This window comes from Dermacentor albipictus, chromosome 3 (genome assembly GCF_038994185.2).
Source record: "Dermacentor albipictus isolate Rhodes 1998 colony chromosome 3, USDA_Dalb.pri_finalv2, whole genome shotgun sequence".
Classification (NCBI taxonomy): Eukaryota; Metazoa; Arthropoda; class Arachnida; order Ixodida; family Ixodidae; genus Dermacentor; species Dermacentor albipictus.
Genome location: NC_091823.1, coordinates 120,819,337 through 120,832,051, shown reverse-complemented (window position 1 = coordinate 120,832,051; position 12,715 = coordinate 120,819,337). Strand labels below are relative to the sequence as shown.

The 12,715-nt window shown below is 53.4% G+C and overlaps 1 protein-coding gene across 2 annotated transcripts in view; it reads right to left on the bottom strand.

Annotated features, from left to right (window-relative positions):
* Mob2 (MOB kinase activator 2) overlaps positions 1–12,715 on the bottom strand; it is a 170,791-nt gene that overhangs the window by 25,996 nt on the left and 132,080 nt on the right. The window lies entirely within an intron of this gene.

The following is a 12,715-nucleotide window of genomic DNA, read 5'->3' as shown; positions in this document are numbered from 1 at the left end:
TATATACATGTACGCGCGCGCGCGCGCGTGTTTAACACACCATTCGAGGCGCCCACGCAAGCAGCTGTCGCAAAGCGCGCGCCGGACCAATATAGCTAGAAGCGTTGACAGACGCCTTCCCTCCCCCCCCCCCCCCCGCGCGCTCCCAGGCCGCGCCCGGCTCTTCCAACTCCGACGACAACAATCACGCGCTCGCGATCGCCCGCCGTTTGAGTCCAAACAGCGTTCCTCTCAACCAGGAACAAAGCGCGCGCGCAATTCAACCTAACTTGGCGTGCAAATATTGCTGGACTGACAACGCGACGATCGCTGCGAAGACGTCCTCGCAATTTTCCGAGCGCCCGCCCTGTTCGAGCTCGAGCGGAGGCACAGCAGGGTGCCTTATAAAAGTGCACACCGTGCACGAGTGAAACACGTCTGGACGACGTCGTTACGCGACTTTCTCGATTATCCGAAGGCGGCAATTCTCAGGCGTACGACTGCTGGATAAACAGTCGGCGTACTCCGCACAGCCGACATTGCTCTGTTTCGTCGTCAGTTTTCTATTCGAAAGATCGTCCAAAGCGCGAGCGACGACCAGAAAAGTAAAAGCACAGCAAACAAAACCAAATCCGTAAATATACCCCCCCCCCCCCCCCAGTTTTTCGGGGCCGCGACGAACGGACTTTTCAAAAGTGAATTAGCCTGCACCGGACCGCAAATACGAATAATCGCTCGCATCTGACCTATTTACGTCGATCTGTATGGTTCGCTCCTCCCATCTCGGGAGCTACTGGCGCCGGGGTCGTCGTACGCCAGCGGAGGCGCTAAGAATGGACGGGAACACTTCGCGGTGCGCGCCCCCAGGAACGGACCAAGAACCAGAAAAGGGGGAAAAAAAAAACTCAGTCGCGCCAGAAAATACACTATATGGCCGTCACGTGAGAAAGACCACGCCCTTTGCTCCGCGCGCGGGCGCACCCTATTGTGCGACTGACGGGCGGGCACACGAGAGCTGCGGGGGGAAAGACAACGGCATCAACTTTGGCACCGCGGTGGACGAGGCGCGACAAGCAGTGTTTTCGTCCTTTTGTCTGTGCGCGCGCACGTACGAGCCAAAAATAGGAACGCGCGCAGAGGTGACAACAAAGCGAGCGAGCGCGCGCGCTGTAACCACGGCCTCCTCCTCCGCAAGTGCAGGCCGGGCGTACACACACACACCGTGACGACCCGGCTGGGGACATCGCAGAGTCAACAGCGAGAGAGACAAGCGGTGCGACAGGCAGACTGAGCCAGAAACTGGCGCAAAAAGGGGGAGAGGGCTCTCGGAAACAGTGAACGCCCAACAGCAGCGTGCAGTCACAAACCTGGCACATATTGATGGAGAGAGAGACAGCTACGAACGGCGAGATCCGAAAGATGCCCACCGCGGCTGCGTGTGACACGTTCTGGAGGCTGTAAGGGTTGTAGGACAATCCCGCCGCTGGCAACCAGTTGTAGGATTGTAGTCGGGCATGTAAAAAATGTGGTAGCTGGCCCATGCCGTCGTCTAACTCACCCACGCTTGGGGCGTGGTTGTAGGGAGTAACTTGCTCTCATCGAGAACGAGGGCTACGGGATTTATTTACAATATCTAAATGAAGACAGGAGATACATTTCATGAGTCTAGCAAGACTGAAAAGGAAGAACACCGCACGAAGCACCCCAAGCAGCCGAAAAACGGCTGCTTAAAAGCCCTCTGTCCTCCCTAGATGCCTAGGTGAGGGAGAACCACCGTCCAGCCTTCGTCCAATCGGACCGTCCAAAGTCGTCGTAGTCGACCCGCCTTTGAGGGGGAGGGTTCACACACTCACATCCGCACTTTGGATTCACAGAACACACAGAGCGGAGCGGGTCCTCGTAGACAGCTTGTAACGCTTGACCCCATCTGACGCCTCTTGATTCCAGAGCTGACTCCTCAGATAGCCGCCGCGACTGTCATTCGACTGTGACGAATTCTGGGGCCCGTGAAAACGCACCGCAAAACACCCTTTTCCAGGAGTTCTCTTGCTCCAAGCAGACCGTGAAGGCGACAGCGAACCAGCTAACAATACTCGGAAAGGTTCGCAGGTCAGTACCCTTGCAGGTCGATCGTAACAAGGCACATATTTCAGGCGACGAACATCTGGAAGACGCAGTTTTTCGATTCTCTGGAGGATATGTGTCTGGCCGTTATAAGAAGCCTGCGGAGAGAATCCGTGGCCCGAGGCTACTGTTCGAGGCAGCTTAGTTCTTGCAAATGCCCTCTCCTCGTACTTGAAGGAACAACTTTATTCGATTCGAAGGTATAACTCGCGCGTTCCCACCCCGATTCGCATTTATGCCGCGTCCCCAAAAACCCTAAATGCAAGCCGCAGCCCCAGACCGCGAACAATTCTAGGTTAGAACTACTTTCGTTCATTCTCTGTCTGTGCGCGTGTGTCTGTGTGTGGGTCACGCGCCACTTGCGCGGATGAAACACCACCACCACTCGGCGCCACCATTTCAACGACCTCTGCGACCGGCGTATATAGCACACCAACTGGCGGGAACTGTTGAGAGGCACTAAAACAAACTCTTCTTCGCATCGCCATAACGCCGGTCGGCGGCAAAACCCAACGAAGGAAGGAGACCAGCAAACGGCAGGCAACGCCCACAAGGCCAACCCGACGGCGACGCTGAGAGGTGAGCGCAGGCAAGAGCGCGCCCACTCGCTCAACGAGCGTCGCCGCCAGCGATGACTGACAGAGGAGAGCGGTTGCCAAGCTGCGTGCGGCGTTGTTGTTGTGGGCGACCGTGGTGCTGGCTGCGGGTGCAATTTGTGCGTGCATGCGCGCGCGGAGAGCGACGGCGAGGTTGGAGGGAGCGAGGTTACCGCCGCTCCTCGACCAGCGAAGCGTGCCAAGGTCCAGCCCGCGCCGCAGCACCGGCGTCCGTTTTCTTAGGGGCTGGGCCGCTACGGGGGGACGCGGCCGCGCAAGGGGAGGGGGCGGGGGAGGCAGCGGAGCGGCGCGCCAGCGTTGTAGCCCCCGTCGGAGCCATCGATCACGTTTGTTTAGGTCGGCGCGCGCGCGCAGTGGGTGGAGAGAGCGAAATCGCCAGCACGCGGTGCGCATTTCCCACTTCGCGGACCGCGCCCAGAATTATACGCTCGTAGGGTAGGTGGACGCGCACGCACACACCGGACAATGAATGCGCGATCACCGTCCACCGTTTTAGAGAAGCAGCCGCTAATTGGTTCTATACCGGTCGCAGCGAGCACGTATCGATTGAACAGGATGTTAAAAAAACGCCCGTGTGTTGATTGATTGATTGATTTGTTATCGTCCCGAGGGAACACTGCGATTCTGACAGAGACGCCGGGGCTTCGGGTTAACTTTGACCACCTGGGGCTCTTTATAGCGTACACGGTCGCACATGAATCTAATGAGCCCACGGGCGTTTCTTGTGCACTATAAGCCCCTGTCGAAATGCGGCCGCCGCCGGTAGTCGAACCCGCGACCTCGTGCTCGGCCAGCAGAACGCCACAGGGTCTGAGCCCCGCCGCGTCTTGTTAATCGAAGTTGGCCCAACTCGCTTCCCTATGCAGGGTGTCTTAGCTAACTTTAGCCAGGGTTTTAATTTAAAAAAATATGCGAATGCCACATAGCTGGATAGAACAAAGGTGAGGTTGTCTAACGTCGCTTGGAGATAGCCAAACTATTTTTCTTTCATTCCGCCTAATTCCATAATTAGTCTTAATTAATTGGTCAACTTCTTAGGCATTATAATTAGATGGAAAGCTCTCAAAGAGAAAATTGCACAGAGCGACATGAGAAACTACCCATACCGCTTTCTCTTCCTCAATACGCGTTACATAACAGCGATTTTCCAAGCGTGTAAAGCGCGCGAATACTGCACACAAAGTGTCTCTCTAGCGGCCAGTCGCGCGGCAATATTGCGTGTACCGCGAAAGGCGGGCTCTACGCGACCGCCATATCGACGTACATTTACTACGAGGAAGAAAAAAAAAGAGAACAAGGAGAACAAGCTATTTGCATCATGCGCGTCGTTATACTACGGCCGATCCGTTGACGTCGATTGTACAAGCAGCGGCGGGTATACACATCCTAGCGATTACACCGAGCAATATTATCCGGATACACGACGCAGTGCGTGGACCTGTGTATACACGTGCAAGCACGCGACGGCACGGAAAACTGCGAAATTGCGCATACGTCGGTCACGGTTGCAGGCACGAGTGGGAAAGAAACAATGGACCTCGTGGAAGCACTATTCCAAACAACGAGGCCGCCTATTCGTCATAAGCAAATTGCGCGTAATTTCATTTATTTACCATACAACGGCGCAGAAGGTGGTCATCACAAGGAGGGTAGGGATAACCGTATACAGGATATATGTTAAGAGGACTAGCATCAACGTCCGCACAGGTATAGTGGGACAGCAGGGTGCAAGAAAAAGAATCGCAGTTCCGCCCGAAAGACGAAGCAACGATTGCGATAGCAAATTAGTAGATAGCTGCACGAAGTAAGGATAGTAGCTTTATCGCCTGTATGAGCTTGTGACATTCTCTTACTGACCGAATCAACAATGACACAATATGTAAGCGCGACTCAACGAGGACGTAGAAAGGAACAGACACACGGAGACAGCGCTTGTCTTTGTGTGCCTGCTTCTTTCTACGTCCTCGTTCAGTAGCACTTACACATTCTATCATGGAGAGGGCACGCATCCGGGCCACGTGACTCGCTTGCGCACGCCAGATTGGACCGCGCTCACCGGCTCACCCCCCCCCCCCCCCCCCCCCACACGCTTTCACTCGTACAGAACCCGACGGCGACGGTAGAGATGCGCCTGTAGTGTCCATACAATTGCTAGAGCAATTAAACAAAAATACAGAAATTGGAAGCTAACGGCAAACACTGCGTCCAGTACTGGAGTACAGTACCGTAACGATAATTACAAATGCAATCACACACAAGAAATCAAGAAAACTGAGCTTTCCGAATGAACAGCGAGAAAGAAGGCCGCGCTGCGGCGTAAAGCCCGGGACACAAGCAGGACAGACGGGTTTGTGTGTACACAACGGCGGAAATAAACACCTTTTTCCCAGGCACACCACCATTCGTTCTGTCCCATCGGTCAGGCCCGAACGAGTACGTGTACTATCGCGTGCGCTGTCGCAAGTCGTTCCGAACGCCCTGTAAATCGTTCACCAGCTTGAGAGACTGTGTGGCGACAGCCGCAGCCAACTTGTAGGCAGAGACGCGTTTTTTACCCTTTTTCTCCGAGACTGTCGAGGGGAGGACCGCAGCCACTGCGTAAAAGAAAAGCGGGCACCGAAGGCCTTGGCTGTCTGCACGCGGTCAGGGACCGAGTGCAAACGAGAACGCGGAGGCGCCGAGCGAAGTCCAGCGCAATTTTTTTTCTGACCCGGCTGCGTCGGCGGCAGCCTTGGAGGCCGACATTTGCCGGCGGGCTGACGCCATCCTTCGAAGCCTCCGTTCACTCCCAAGGATAACTATCACTCGGCGAACATTTTTTTTTTTCGCTTTTCTTTTTCTTACGAAACAGTCTAGAAAACGAGTTTTAAAGCGTTTCGCGCACTTCATCACAGACGGAACGGAACGACTCCGAAACGTCGCCTATAGTTCCAGCAACGGCTATACATGGTCCAACGAGGTGTTGTTCCCAGAAGCTCGAAACGTGGAAGATGGGATGCCAATGCTTGCAGACACCGTCGAGTTATAATTCCTCCCTAACGCCAAATCTGTTGATCGCGGCAAGTTGGGCCGAGAGTCCGTGGCAGCAGCCCTCGAGGCCGCCTCTCCGAATTGGCTCAACGTGTCACGCCACCGCCGAATTCGACAACGTCCAGAACCGCACCCATAATCGAATTGACCACCACCCGCGGAGTTCCTTAACGCACTCCTATATCGAATTACACGAACGCTTTCGCACCACGCTTCTAGGGAAACAATATTGGGCCGCCTGCGGGGTTTCGACGAAGCCTTTTTCGTTGCCCAATGGTTTCGACACTGCGACGGGATTGGCTACACCATGGCCATTGCGGCCTACGCGACGGCCCATGAACGGGAACCGGGCTCTGCCATTCCTGCGCATATATACGCAGCAATCCGATACGTAGATGACGTCGCAATGCAAGGCAGAAGGCATCCACAAGAAATCGATTTCTGCATCCACTACTGCGCATGCGCAGCAGTCCGGTACGTAGATGACGTCACAATGCAAGGCAGAAAGCATGCACAAGGTCCCGTTGAGCAACCGGCAGGGAAAAAAAGAGGAAACAGAAAACCTCGCTAAATTTGTTTCGATGCCTCGCAATGACGTCACGAAGTTCTTGCTTGGCTGATCCAAACCTGCGTGCACAAGCTTATACAGCCCTGTGGGCTTTGTCATAACAGAAGAGATGATGCCAGGGCAGTCGGTCCAGACGATTGTCCATTAGTGAGGCGCAAAACTAGCGATAGTACAAAAACTGCTGGTAAGAATAGCATCGACTTAGCAGGCAACCGATATCGACAGTACTTATCGGTAGCTCACGGTCGATTATGTAAGCTCACGTAAACGCTGCAACGTAATATTGACGACCATTCCTCGTTCCCAGTAGCCTGAACGGAGTGTTACCGACGGTTAGCTACCGCAAAATTTCTGGCGATACCACTAGCATAAAATACATCCCACGGTCAATAGCAAACCACCGCGCAACACTATGCATAGTACTATAATCGATAGCTTTTTGTTATATTCTTGATAGTTGCATAGCGAAATATCGTAATGCTACCGATAGTTAGTACTTTCAATAGTCTCTTCCTTGTTTTTCACCACGAAAAAACACTGTTCATACCATCGACAGTCAATTAACGATAGTTTTGCATCACTACCGTCATACGGCTGCTCGTTAATTCGTTTCCCGCTGCCTACGAGCTCCCCACGTAAGCCGAAAGTGGCGACAGTTACGCGCACCAGCGGCGTACACGCCTTGGCTTGTCGTCCACGAGGTGTTTGCGGCTCTGCATTCGCTTGCAGCGCATGCAGCCAGCAAAAGCATAGCCTTCGAGACTGGTTGTCGCTACCCCGAGAGGGCTGTCGCCGGGGCGTAGATTTGGACGACGCCGATTGTCTTTACATCCGCTTTCTGGTTAACCTCCTCGCGCAAGGAAGTGTAAATACGCATTTCCACTTTCTCCCCTGTTAACGAGGTTTCCAAAAGTTCGCAGCACGCAGATAATCAGCGACATCCGCCCTGCATGCTCGGCAGAGGAAGAAAGGAAGAAAGAGCTTTGGCGTCAGTTTCACCGCAGCGCAAAAAAAAAAAAACAATATTACGCCATTTCTTGGCGCCCAACCCATCCGCGCACGTTCCGAGTTTCGGATAGCGAAATGCACAACGCCGAAGCCACAGCCGTTTCTTTTTCTTTTCTTTCTTTTTACGAAGCGGGAGCAGATACTACGATGAGGCAAAGGCCTGCGTGGGACGCTCGCGGAGAGAGCCGAACCGGAAAAAATAAATACGAGATGCGCACGCAAGCGACAGCACGCGAAAGTGCGCCGCGGCTTCCCAATACCTTGCCAAAGAAGCTCCGCGCACCGGGTGGTAACAGCCAAGCCAATCCGATAAAAAGAAACCTTACACAGTGCGCGAAAGGAAAAACAGCGGCAGCGAAACAGTGCAAGCTGCGAAGGCTCAAAACAAGCAACACGCTCGCAACGGTGCGCGAGACAGTGAGCGAGGAGCAGACGACACTCGACACCCCTTTGTCATCGTTACGCGCAAGAGCGTGCGCGCTCGGTCGGCTGAACTAGGTCAGTGCGTAGCCGAAGCAACGCCGAAGTACGAGCCGGATCCAAAACGCGATCGTGTTCCGGAAAACTTGCGTACTATGCAGCAACGTTCCAGACGCGCGCGTTTAGGCTGTCCTCCGCGATCGGGCGTATCAAAGTCGCCGCGTCACATAAGGTTTGTTCGATTCAGAAAAATGTGCACGGCACCTCGAACGAAAAAGTGCAGGGGCTGCCGGGCTGCACCCACTCGCTTCAAGGTTCAAGGGTGCAGTGCACCGCGGCGGCACCTTGCCTTGCACCCCGTTCAATCGAGCACGGGGGTGCAGGGTGCACTGCTGCACCTCGGGGAATCGAGGGTTCTAGGTGCAGTGCACCGTGAATAGGTGCAGAAGGTGCAGCGAAACTTGGCTGAATCGAATAGACCTATAGTAACCTGCAAACTTTAGCGCTGTTGCAGTCACCTGCAAACGCGCAGACGCCCGAACGCGCAAAAGCTGCAAAAGCATGCTAACCTAACCGTCCCGCGAATGAGTTGTATAGGGCCGCCACGGTATCGGCGTAATGGAAACGCGATGCTAAAATTTTACGATATACGTGCCTCTCGCGTATGCGCAGGCATTGCTCTGCCTACGCAACGCGTAAACAAGTAGGCTATATATTTGACGTTTATTTTCCGTTCTTTGTTCTCGTATTTATTTATTTATACCCACAACACTAGTGTGGGGGTCACAAACAGAAACATTAATATGGCAGGTAATTAACGCCGCACAAAAGAACCAGACAGAAATGTAAGTCACGCACAATATACGCAAAACAGCTGGTGCCTAAAAAACGGCGATCATGACGTGTTTCCGGCTCCGCAATTTTTTTTTTCCCCGCACACGCGGTCCGCAATAGCACAACCTTCGAGATCGTTGCTTGTGTGTGTTCTTTTTTCTTTTTTTTTTACTGAAAGCCAACTATTGCTGTGCGTACATTTGACAGTCGCGAGCTCTATAGATTGACCTGCTATGCAGTTTTCGACAAAGAGCACGCTGGAAAATCGAGCTACAAACGAACCGCAACATCTCGCTACCCACGTACCATGTCCTGGGAGTGTCACCCCGAACGACGTCGAATTCGTGAGCGATAATGTCACGTTCGAGTGCTTTACGATACCGCACACTAGCGTACAGTCGCGCCCATAGTCACACTGGTCACATTTTACCTTCAAGAGAAATCCCTATATATATATACACAAAACGCCAGAGGAATTCTCCCTGAACACAGATTAACACGACGTGTACCCTCGGTGCTGCAACTCACGACTTGCGCCTCGTCCTCGGAGCAACGGCACTACTGTCTGCATACAAATCAGCGCTAGGCGTTCATCGGGCTCAACGTCGAGAACGGGTCAACGCTAACGCAAGCGAACCGAACGTGGCCGTAACCACTGTCGCTTTCAGCTCGGCTCCCTCGTAAAATCAATTAGGCTCAACAGCCGAGTAATGGTATTCGCGCATAAACCCGACAACGTTTTAAGCCGTAATTTATGCAACCCTGACCGCCCCCTGTCCCCCATTCGTCGCCGTCCTTCGGCGCCGCCACCGCGTGGTCGTCAATTCTGCTTTCCAGCAAATCCCAGCAGCTTCGAGGAGAAGACAGCTTCGAAGGAGGTCACCCGCCCGCGCCCACGGACACTCAGGCGCGCAGCGAGACACCACGAAAAAAAGAGAAAAAAAAAGAACACGAAGAAAAAAGAGAAAACCAGACTGAAGCGCGCAGAACGTGCGGAAATGGGGGTGAACAGTGCAAAAAAAAAAAGCAAGCGAGACAGGGGACGACGCGGATGGTTAATGCATGCGAGAAGGGTGTCCCCTCGTGTAAGGAGCCATGTGTATATACGCGAAGCCGAGCAGATATTGCGCACGCCCTTCGGGAGTGCTTTCCCCGATCCCTTCCCTTCCGCAGCGGACCACCTGCGGAGACGACAAGCCCGAGGTGGGCAGGTGGCGGCGGAAGAGTCGTTCCATCTCGCGTGCGTGCCGTCGTCATCCATCGCGGCGCCGTTGCTATTAACACACACGCATCCACAAGTCATATTTTAATCGCAGATGAGAGCTTCAAAAAGCCGCAAGTTTCGTATTATCTCTCTCTCTCTATCTTTTGCAAAGTGCGCGAAATGCGCGAAAGGCGGCTTCAAGGGCGGACGCAGAATCGGAAGACGTGCGCTCGACGCCTGTCACATTCCAAGAAGTATGGTGGTGGCTTTTTATCAATGTGTGCAAGGGGGGGGGGGGGGCTGCCCCCCCCCTTCGAGCACGTTTTCCACCCGCCTTGAGCGCGCGTGCGTTTATGCACACGAGTTTCACAGCTCATCTCGAGGGTTGTCAAGGTCGGCGAAGCCAAAAGGTCAAGAACGGAAGGAGTGCGCCGCCACCGCCGCAAGATAACGGCGCTCGGCTCGCGAAGGCGCTGGATGCAGGTGGTCCGTCTCTCACATTACATCCCGTCGCGCGCGCGTTAACGTTGCTGTTGACTCGAGCGTCGCCGCGGATCGGCTCGTAGCAAAACACAAAAAGGCGAGATGCGGTTGCGTACGGCGGCCGCGCATTGGAAAACAACACGCGCTGCTGTTGTCCGGCGCCACAAACCAGCAGTACGCCGCCTTTTAAAGTGCGAAAGTTCAGTAAGCCCTTATGCTACGAATAGCGGGAATCGCCGTGTGGATATATACACGAACGTGAAAGAAGGAATCCGTGGGGCCCGGTTTTTTTTACTAGTCATATCGTGAGAAGTCAACAAGGACACCAAGGCCAGCATATATAGGGGAAATTATTTGTACATATTAAAGGAATTAAGGAAATGGCGAATCAATGGAAATGAAAGTGCATGAAAAAAAAAAAACGTGGCCGCAGGTGGGCCACGTACCCACGTCTTCGAATTACGTGTGCGATGCTCTTACCGACTGAGCGACCGCGGCGGGCGAAGTTTTCCCATCCACTTTCTCGAGTAGTTACGACGTTTATCTACTAGAACAGCACTCGCAAGCCTTAGACGTCCTACAAGGCGCTGATGGCGTCAATGATGATGATGATATTTGGTACCATCGCTCGATTGGCGGCGCATGTGGTACATGCTTGTGTGTGTGTGTGTGCGTGTGTGTGTGTGCGTGCGTGCGTGCGTGCGTGCGTGCGTGCGTGCGTGCGTGCATAACCCGCTCAGAATACGCCTTCAAATGAGCATACTGCGGATACCGCAATTCTCTTCAGTTTCAAATGAACGCGCCATAATGAATACAACGCAAACGAAAGCCTTCGTGGGGAGTGAAAAAGATGAAAAAAAATCGAGTGAGAACATCTTAAGCGCAAAGCACGACACGAACATATTACATGATTCGGCTTATGAAAGCCGAAGAACATAACCGTGCATGCCTCTTGCGACATGTTTTCCGGTCTCTCTCGCTATTTACGTCACATCGGCTTCGGCGTTGGCACCCCGCGCGGCTAGCTGTCATCACCTTCCCTCCCCCCCCCCCCGCCTCACCACACACACACACACACACACACACACACACACACACACACACACACACACACACACACACACACACACACACACACACACCTGCCGAAGGCAACTATACGCCCGGCAATGCTGGGGAGGTTACGAAAACTTCGCTAATCCCGTTTTGCGCGCGCACCGCGCAAAATGTGAAAAAAAAACAGCGGGGGATGGGGGGAGTGTAAACTGCGTTTAATCGTCGATTCCCGCAAATGCGTCAGTCGAAACACCAGTGGCTGCACAACTGCAGGGGCATTAAACGGCAATCTGACGTTGGTTTTCACATTGGCGAACAGCGTGAGCATCGGACGCTGGCTGCCCCGTCCGTTCTCCAAGGCCACCCCAACAAACGACCAGGAAGCGCACTGCTCGCGCGCGTACAGCAATTACGTGCGCTCCTATGGGGAACCAGCGCTGGATAGGCGGCGCGTCGAAAAGAGTGCGTTGCACGCCGCCCTGGCGACGAAACGCGGCATATTTCAGCCACACAACCAGACGACACACACATACGCAGCCGTATTATAGTTCGTATGTTTCCGTTTTCGCGCCGCTTGAAGTGGAGTTGTAAAGAAGCTAGCGCCATCAAGTGAAGAAATGACGAAGAAAGCTTTTTAAGCTTTAAATATTTTTCACAGTGCGTCGTGGCGAGCACGTGTGTTTCTTTAACGGTTGCGTCGTGTATCGATGCCATGCTTGCGTGGCTGCCTGCCTCGCAAATCTAGCAGTTATGGCTCCGGTCGTGCTGCGCTATGGTTTCGTAAGTATTAGTTAGCCTGAAGATATTCCATATTTCTCTGGCTAGACATAAAAATTCTGATGTTACTTCGCCACAGCAGTCAATGGAGAAGAAAGCTTTATCGCATCAGCTGACTCGCGCAAGCAAAGGTTTGAGTGCTCCGCTGCTTGATCCTAACAATCCTGGCTACATTTAGCACTAATTACATAAATTTGCCGGATGCATCTCAGCGCCGAGTCCTCATCCGCATTTCTATTAACACATAGGTGGCTTAGTCGCGCGTGCGCCGGCACTATGCGCATACAACTCGTATTACAAGGCAGTTTCCCTCCCACATAATTCTTGACAATGAATGGATAATTTTTACCTTTCGTATCGTTCACTTGGTGCGGTGGCTTTGGAAGGGGCTTGGCGGTGGCATTGCGAAGGAAAAATGGTACATATGCCGGATGGTGCATGCTATTGCTTATTTTGTTTCCGACGAAATACCGACTGCAGATTCTGCTGTTTGGTACTGTCTGCCATGGCTGACCATCTTCACTGTCGAATAAACCAAGGATACACGCGAAATTTGATTTAGAAACCAGCCCGACACCGCTTGACAGGGCGACAAGACGGGAGCTTACTCCGCTC